Genomic DNA, 9,704 nt, shown 5'->3' with positions numbered 1-9,704 from the left:
CAACTCTTGGATAGCTCTGAATATTAGAGGTTTGAATTCCCTGCCAGGTAGTTCTAGTGCCTTTTCTTCTACTGGAAAGTCATCTGGTGTTTTATTTTGGACCCCTACTGGAACCATCCTGTCCTGTTTATTAATATGTTTTGATATTGTCAGCAGTCTTTGGGACACCCAGTAGTTATTTTCTTCATTTATTGATTGTAGATCTGTTTGTTTCATCCTGCTTTTTTTGTTTTATTTGGTTATGTCTGAGCAGGCAGGCTGCGTATTCTTTGTTGTTTACTCATCTGTGGTCACAATAATTTTCACCTCCTTGCCCAATGGGCAGGACCAGTCACTCAGCTATGGTGCAGCAGGGAAGGTCCAGCTAAAGGGAAGGGCCTGGAATGGGTTGTTTGTGACATGTATTAGGGCTTACAGGGTGGGTGGGGAATCAGTGCTGGGTAGGCTGTGGTATACCATACTTGTGCTGCGCTGGTGTGTGATGTTCAGTGCATAGTGCAGGTAGGCAGGAAGGAGGGGAAGGTTGTGATGTGTGGAGCTAATATAGGTATGGGAAAGAAAAGAGAGGAAAGAGAAACAGGAGCCAAAAAAAAAAAAAGAGCAAACAAACAACAACAAAAAAAAGAGTGCTAAGGGAGCTTGCCGTTGGAGTGGAGAGATGAGAAACCAAGAAATAGAGAAAAACAAAAAGGAAGCGTGGAAGTAGAGCAGTAGGGAGAAGATGGGGATTGGAAAAGCATGTATTGCTGGTTACACACTGCTCTGTCTCCTGATGGGAGCTCCATGAAGCTGCTTTCCCATGCTCCCCATCCACCAATCTCTGACAGGAGTCCACGATGGTGAATCTATGCCATGTTAGCTGATGAGGGACTTCCGCATGTCTCTCTCCTTGCTCTCTCTTCTCTGTCAGTTGCTTATTCCATTTGGTGCTTACCTGAGTTCTTTATCTCTTCATTTAACACTTCAATTTCCAGGATCGATGTTTGTTTCTGTTTTACTTAGTTTTTCTGGTCTTTCTTGTGGAAGGACTGCATGGTGCTTCTGTCTATGGTGCCATGTTGGCTGGAAGTTCAAGAGAAATTACTCTTTACATTTTCTCCAGGTTAAAATATCAAATTTAGCTACACTTTCAGAGTTGACATGGTCTCCTGTAAGCTAAGAAGTGAGAATGTCCAAATCCATAGCAACCCTATAGGACACAGTAGAACTGTTCTGTAGGGTTTCCAAGGAGAAGCTGGTAGATTATAACTGCTGACATTTTGGTTAGTAGCTAAACTCTTAACCACTGTGCCACCAGGGCTCCCACATAAGAACAAGGGGCTCCCAAATTCCAAATGCCAACACTTCACACCCCTGGCACATCACACCCTCACTCTTCTCTCCCAACACAGGCTTCTGGAATCAGAAAGTTCATTAACCTACAGGTAGGTGATAATTCACATTTATGTTGTAAGAATATAATCTTCTATTGGACAATTCAACACAAACAACAAAAATCAATAGACAAGTAAAACAACACCTTCAATGAGACAGCACCAAACTTAACAGGAAAACTACCCCTCCCCTCAAAAAAATAGAAGAGTGTTAGTAAAAATATTTAAAAATAAATAAATAATATCAGAAATATCTGATGATCTACTGTCCTTAAAAAAATAGGATGCATGAAAAAAGAAAATTCGCTGAAAAATATCAAATATCCCCAGAGTTTACAAAGAAGGTAGAAAGGAGGGGAGGGTGGCAGGTAGGGTGAAAGGAAGGGAGAAAGTATGGAAGACTGCCTCAATAAATTGGAAGAAAATTGACAAAGATCAAATTCAAAGCAGTGCCAAAATACAACAGAAAATATGAGGGAAATCTTAGGGTAAATGGAAGTAGATTTCAATATTTACGTAATACATAGAATAATCTAGAGGATAAGAGGTGATATAATCATTTTGATTCTCCAGGAATCCAGATTTCTGTGTTTATGGAATTGGGTGACCCACCCAGGTCATTTGCCCTTAGGTATCCTTTTGAACTTTGAAGGAACTGGTTCCCTGGGTCACCTTCAGGTCAAACGATAGCTTAGTGGAGACCATTTGGCCTTAGGCATTGTGTTCTTTTGGAAAATTATCTACGTGCAGCTGGCTTCAAAAAGCAGGAATCCAGGGTCTGACTAGAGGCTGTTTTAGGATGTATGGCATGTTCTTGGTGACTGCTTTTGTAACCTGCTCTGTGCTTTGATGCTCTCTCTTGATAAATTAACATAGCAATGACCTATATAACCACTTTAACTGTCCGTTTTTTAAAGTGCATTTCCAGTATGTTTGGGATATATAGTCTAATTCAAACAGCATTTACTCACATTAATATATTCTGTCACATTAATTTTTGGTGTTTCTCTAAGCATTTGGGTTTTTGACAGAAGAGGAATACAGTAGCCTAACTCCTAGGGTTGGTTTCCTTACTCCATATCTTAGTAGCGAGTTATTTAAACTCTCTGGGAAATAGGAATAATAACAGTGTCTACCACAGTTTTTTACCACAGAGGATTTCTGTGAGGACGCAGAAGTGTTATTACATGTAAAGTACTTAGAACAGTGCCCAGCACATTGTTGTTGTTGCCGTTAGCTGCCTTCAGTGGATTCCGACTCATGTGCAAATTTAGTGTTAAATAAGTCCCACAGAAAGGAGTTCCTGAAGGGGGGAGGGGAGAGTAGAAACAAAGAACTGTAAAGAAAGAGATAACCACTAGCTTTTTATGAGATAATAGACTAGTAAACCTGGAAAGCCCAAAAGGATTAACAAAAAACACTGCCACGACTATGAGGTGGCCAGGCACAAGACTGACCTTCAAAAATTAAGTCAGTATCCCTCCATAAAAACCATTTTGAAAATATACTGGGAAAAAAATCCCATTTGCAAGAGCAACAAGAAGAAAATTAAATATGTAGAAATAAATTTTACAAAAAATGTGCAAAACCTACATGAGGACAACTTTAAAACAATCCTAAGAAAAACCAATGTAGACTTGAATAAATGCAAACTCACCTCATACTCTTGGATAATATGATGAAACATTCTAAAGATGACAGATTTACTTTAAAAAGTTTAAAGTAAACTTTTTAAAAACTTTTTAAAAAGTTCCTATTTACGTAACAAAATAAAGTGTTCATAGAAAAAGAATGTTAAGGGGCTCTTAAATATATGAAAACAGGCTCAATTTAGTTTGAAAAGGCAAAGTAAATTAAAGCTACACAGAGATGCTAATTCTCACCATCTGATCACCTAAAAGCGAGGCAGGCTATCCTGTTGACAACATGAGGAGAAATAGGCACTTTCATGCATCGCTGGTGGGGTATGTAAAATTGTATACCTACATAGGTAGTACATTCCTCACAAACAATGCTGCGGTATAACAGACACGTCTGTCAGTCTGTCCTATTGTGATGGTTTGCGTGTTGCTGTGATACTAGAAGCTATGCCACCAGTATTTCATATACCAATCAGGTCACCCAAGGTGGACAGGTCTCAGCAGAGCTTCTAGACTAAGACAGACTAGAAAGAAGGACCTGGCAGTCTACTTCTGAAAAATTGGCCAATGAAAACCTTATGAATAGCAGTGGAACATTGTCTGATATAGTGCTGAAAGACGAGCCTCTCAGGTTGGAATCCACTGAAAAGACCACTGGGGAAGAAGAGCTGCCTCCTCAAAGTAGAGTCCACCTTAATGATGTGGGTGGAGTCAAGTTTTTGGTTGTTTGTTGATGTGGCATGAGTCAAAATGTGAAGAAACAGCTGCAAACATCCATTATAATCAGAAAGTGGAATGTAGAAAGTATAATGTAGCAAAATTGGAAGTTGTTAAAAATGAAATGAAAATGCATAAAGATTGACACCCTAGGCATTAGTGAGCTGAATTGGACTGGTATTGGCCATTATGAATAGGACAATTATATGGCCTACTATGCCACAAGTGACAAATTGAAGAGGAATGGCATCACATTCACTGTCAAAAGAACATTTCAAGATCTATCTATCTTGAAGTACAACGCTGTCAGTGATGGGATAATATCCATAAGCCTACAAGGAAAACTAGTTAATATGACTGTTATTCAAATTTACACGTCAACTAGTAATGCCAAAGATGAGGAAATTGAAGATTTTTACCAACTTCTGCAGTCTGAAAATGATCAAGCATGCAATCAAGATGCATTGATAATTACTGGTGATTGGAATGCAAAAGTTGGAAACAAAGAAGGATTGGTAGTTGGAAAATATGGTCTTTGTGATAGAAATGATGCCAGAGATCGCATAACAGAATTTTGCAAGACCAGCAATTTCTTCACTGCAAATACCTTTCTTCAACAACATAAATGGTGACTAAACACATGGACCGCACCAGATGGACTACACGGGAGTCAAATCGACTGTATCTGTGGAAAAAGATGATGAGGAAGCTCAATATTATCAGTCAGAACAAGGTCAGGGACAGACTGCAGAACAGACCATCAATCCCTCATATGCAAGTTCAAGTTGAAGCTGAAGAAAATTAGAGCAAGTCCGTTAGAGCCAAAATACAACCTTGAGTATATCCCACCTGAATTTAGAGACCATCTCAATAATAGATTTGACTCACTGAACTTTAATGACCAAAGACAGTTGTGGAATGACGTCAAGGACATCATGCATGAAAAAAGCAAAGGGTCATAAAAGAGACAGGAAAGAAAAAAAAAAGACCAAAATGGATGTCAGAAAAAACTTTGAAACTTGCTTTTGGACATAGAGTAGCTGTCTTAGTTATCTAGTGGTGCTATAATGGAAATACCACAAGTGGGTGGTTTTAACAAACAGAATTTTTTTTCTCTCACAGTCTGGGAGGCTAGAAATTCAAATTCAGTGTGCCAGCTCCAGGTAAAGGCTTTCTCTGTCTGTTGGCTCTGGAGAAGGTCCTTGCCATCAGTCTTGCCCAGACTAGGAGCTTCTCAGCACAGGAACCCAGGTCCAAAGGATGTGCCCTGATCTCAGTGCTGCTTTCTTGGTGGTATGAAGTCCCCCTTTCTCTCTGCTTGCTTCTCAGATCATATCATGGAAGCCTAGCACATCATTACATAACTGTCAATCTACATCATTACGTAATTGCCAAACCACTGAGAATCATGGCCCAGCCAAGTTGACACACAACCTTAACCATCAAAACTTTTAACAGGAAGGTTCACCTTTGAGTGGAATGTTTATTCTAGCTTTTATAGGCACTTTTTATTAAGCAAAGAGAATTTTGTTCTACTTCCAGGTTTCAGGGAATACTTTTCTGTTTTGTTGAACTGCATGTAAGCAATCTACTCAAGATATTTCCTTGATATGGATTGCCACCTCCAACTTTTTGTTTTAATTACATTTGTTTCTTTTGAGGGAGTTTGATTTTAATTAATTAATTTTAGTCATGACTACCATTCCATGGTATTTCAGAAATTATGATAATAAAAATAATAATTAAAACAATAACCGTGGCAGATGGTGTGATGGTTAGGATTGTGTGTCGACTTGGCTGGGCCATGATTCTCAGTGTTTATATGTGATCACCTCCATGATGGAATCTGCTGTGAGTAGCCAATCAGTTGAAAGGGATTTTCCTTGGGTGTGAACCTGCATCCAAATATAAGCGGACATTCTGGCTTTTGCCCTTTCTGAATCATGCAGCTACCTCTTGTTTGACCTACAGTTTTGGGGACTTGAGCTAGCAGCTTACCTGCTGATCTTGCATTTGCCAGCCCCTGCAGCTACTTGAATCAGGAGAAGCCTTGTGGTATTGCCTCCTGATCTTGGGATTCGTCAACCTTCATAGCCTGTGGCAAGAGCCCTGCTCTCCGACTTGCCGGTCTTGGGTTCGCCACCCCTGCTGCTATGTGATTCAGGAGAAGCCTCTATCCTGAGCCATGGACTTGGGACATTTTCGCTTCTACAGTCGAGTGAGCTGTTTCCTTGGTATAAATCTCTCTCTCTCTCTATATATATGCTTTACTGATTTTGCTTCTTTAGAGAACCCAGCCTTAAGACATTTGGTACCGCAAGTGGTTCTAGAGAAACAAAGTTGCAAGGATGAATTTTCTAAATTGGTTCTCAAGTCTGGTTAGTCTTAAAGATGATGCTGACTCTGCTTCCAGTATTAAAGAGGGCATTGCTAATCCATGGCATGAGGTGGTGATACAAATATGCAAAATATCACCACTAATAGATAAAGTAATGGTGAAAGGCAAGGCTCTGGGTGAACACAGATGTGATATCTTTCTAGTTTTGTCAGAATGAGGAGTATAAGGAGGCTGGTTGGAGATAAACTGGTGAAAAGAAGATGTGCTCGAGGCTTCAGAGTCAAAGGTCAAGTGCCACATAAATGACCTCAAAGTTCCCACCTGTGCTTTGAAAGAAAGCCTCATTTCTTGTAGCAACAGAGCTAATATTGCCGGAAAAACCCAGAGTCTTATCGTAAGAGTGGCTGAATTACAACGCCAGCTCAATTGTTAACCTTGAGAGGTGTCTGAAGTTAAAACGAGGGCATTGATTGGGAAGAAACGGGATCCTGAAACTTGGGATGGGGACATATGGGCAGATAATCAGGAAGCTGGAGACATTAAGCCCTTAAATCACTCCTGACAACAGAACCACTCCTATCTGAAAACGTTACTTGATGTTTGTCTGCTACACCATCCTGCCCAGAAAAACCATTAACCCTTCCACTCCCATCTGAGATTAGCCCTCACCCAGCTGTCTCTAAAGAGCCCTTGCCTGAGTCATTGCCTTGTGCATTGCCTGAGGCAGATGCTTTACAAGACAATGCTGAATGTTCTCAAAACAACTCCACACTACCAATTCTGGCTTCTAGATCTGTAACTAGACTCAAGTCACATCAAGCCCCAAAAAGTGAAGTACAAAGTGTGACCCAGGAGGAGATACACTATACTCCAAAAGAACTGCTTGACTTTTCTAAAATGTACAAACAGAAACCTAGGGAATATGTGTGGGAATGGCTACTAATGGTGTAGGATAATGGTGCAAGTAACATAAAGATGGATCAGTCTGAGTTTATTGCCATGGGTCCACTAAGCACAGATTCTTCATTCAATGTTTCAGCTCAAGAAGTTTGGAAAGGATCTAATAGTTTATTTGGTTGGGGTGCTGAAGCATGAATTATATGGTGGCCTACACTAAATCAAGTTGAAGTACCAGACCTGCCTTGGTATACTGTAGAAGAAGTTATCCAAAGGTTTAGGGAAACTGGCATGCTAGAGTGGGTTTATCAGTTTAGACCCACAGACCCATGCATGGAATGCTCAGAGGACACACCTTTTACCACAACTGAGAGGAACAAATTTGTGAAGGGAGCTCCAGCATCTTTGAAGACTACTGTGGTTGCTATTTCATGTAAATCAGATTTGACAGTGGGAACTGCCCTAACTGAATTAAGACACCAATGGGGCTGATTTCACCACACGGTAGTAGGGGCCAAGTGACCGCACTCAATCGACAAAGAAAAGGTGGGCATGGTTACGGTAATGGATAGTGGAGTCAAAGCAGTAATCAGGTTAGTCTGACTTGTATGGATTTATGACATTAACTACATAGTCATGGAGTCCCCAGGAGTGAAATAGATACGAAATCTACTAAGTATTTACTTGATCTGTACAAACAGATGAAGTCTAGGTCAAGTGAACAGTCTAAGTTGATCCCCAGAATAGAGAGTCACAGTTCCTCAATCAGTTCCTGGACTTGAGTGAGTTTAAAGACCCACACCCCTTGAATGAAGGGGAGGCTAGGTCTCCTTGAGGAATTACTCCAATACACTGCCAAAAATTTATACTGTTAATCTCTGTCCAGCCTTCCCTAAAGGGATCTACAGCCTTTCATGAGAGTGACTGTTTACTGGGGAAAAGAAAATAATCGGACTTTTTGGGGGTTACTGGATACTGGCTTTGAACTGACACTAATTCCAGGAGACCCAAAACGTCACTGTGCCCCACCAGTCAGAATGGGGGCATATGGAGGTCAGGTTTTTAATGGAGCCTTGGGTCATGTCCATCTCACAGTAGGTCCAGTGGGTCCCCAAACTCATCTTGTAGTGATCTCCCCAGTTCCAAAATGCATAATTGGCATAGATATACTCAGCAACTGGCAGAACCCCTGCATTGGATCCCTGACAAATGGAGTAAGGGCTATTATGGTAGGAAAAGCCAAGTGGAAGCCATTAGAACTGATCCTACCTAGGAAAATAGTAAGCCAAAAGCAATACTACATTCCTGGAGGAACTTCAGAGATTACTGCCACCATCAAGGTCTTGAAGGATGCAGTGGTGGTATTTCCCACCACATCCCCATCCAACTTGCCTATTTGGCCTGTGCAAAAAAACAGATGGATCTTGGAGAATGATAGTAGATTATGGAAAACTTAACCAGGTGGTGATTCCAAGTGCAGCTGTTGTTCCAGATGTAGTTTTATTGCTTGAGCAAATTAATACAGCTCCTGGTAGGTTTTTTTTTTTTTTTTTTTGGTATCTTGTATTCAGCTATTGATCTGGCTAATGCCTTTTTCTCTATACCTGTTTCAAATAACCACCAGAAGCAGTTTGCCTTCAGTTGGCAAGGCCAGCAATACACCTTCACTTGCCTACCTTAGGGCTACATCAACTGTCCAGCCCTATGTCATAATTTAGTCCACAGGGACCTTGATTACCTTTTCCTTCCACAAAACATCACACTGGTCCATTGAATTGATGACATTATGCTGATTCGACCTGGTAAAGAAGTGCCAATGACTCTGGACTTATTGGTAAAACATTCTCATGCTAGAGGGTGGGAAATTAATCCCACAAAAATTCAGGCATCTTCCACCTCAGTGAAATTTCTAGGGGTCCAGTGGTGTGGGACATGTTAAGATATTCCTTCTAAAATGAAGGATAAGTTATTGCATCTGGCTGCTTCCGCAACTAAAAAGGAGGCACAATTCCTAGTGGGCTTCTTTGGATTTTGGAGGCAACACATTCCTTATTTGGGTGTGCTGCTCCAGGATATTTATCTAGTGACTCAGAAAGCTGCTAATTTTGAGTGGTGGCCAGAACAAAAGAAGGCTGTGCAACAGGTTCAGCCTGCAGTGCAAGCTGCTCTGCCACTTGGGCCATATGATCCAGCTGATCCAACAGTGCTTAAAGTGTCCTTGGCAGATAGAGATGCTGTTTGGAATCTTTGGCAGGCCTCTATTGGTGAATCACAGGGCAGACCCTTAGGATTTTGGAGCAAAGCCCTGCCATCCTCTGCAGATAACTACTCTCCTTTTGAGAAACAGCTTTTGACTTGTTACTGGGCCTTAGTAGAGACTGAACACCTAACATCTTGGGTTCACCAGCCCCTGCAGCTACATAAATCAGGAGAAGCCTTGTGATCTTGCCTGCTGATGTTGGGACTTGTCAACCTTCACAGCCTGTGAGTAAGAGCCCTGCTCTACGACCTGCCAATCTTGCAGCTACGTAAATCAGGAGAATCCTCTATCCTGATGCACTGACTTGGGATGTTCCAGTCTCTACAATAGGGTGAGCTATTTCCTTGATATAAATCTCTCTCTCTCTCTATATATATGTATGTATTTATACACTTTACTGGTTTTGCTTCTCTAGAGAACCCAGCCTAAGACAGATGGTGACTCTTATTTATGATTTTCTATTATGTGCAAGGTAGATA

At 41.0% G+C, this 9,704-nt stretch overlaps 1 protein-coding gene across 1 annotated transcript in view; it reads left to right on the top strand.

The window, feature by feature from the left end:
* Window positions 1-9,336: 9,336 nt before the first annotated feature.
* The window catches only part of SLC17A3 (solute carrier family 17 member 3), a 45,147-nt gene continuing 44,779 nt past the window's right edge, over window positions 9,337-9,704 (top strand). Inside the window, exon 1 of the mRNA XM_064281673.1 lies at window positions 9,337-9,556. The gene's annotated coding sequence lies outside the window, so the exon portion shown is untranslated. The remainder of the gene's footprint in view (window positions 9,557-9,704) is intronic.

Source organism: Loxodonta africana, chromosome 1 (assembly GCF_030014295.1).
Source record: "Loxodonta africana isolate mLoxAfr1 chromosome 1, mLoxAfr1.hap2, whole genome shotgun sequence".
NCBI lineage: Eukaryota > Metazoa > Chordata > Mammalia > Proboscidea > Elephantidae > Loxodonta > Loxodonta africana.
This window is presented reverse-complemented; position numbering and strand designations above follow the sequence as displayed.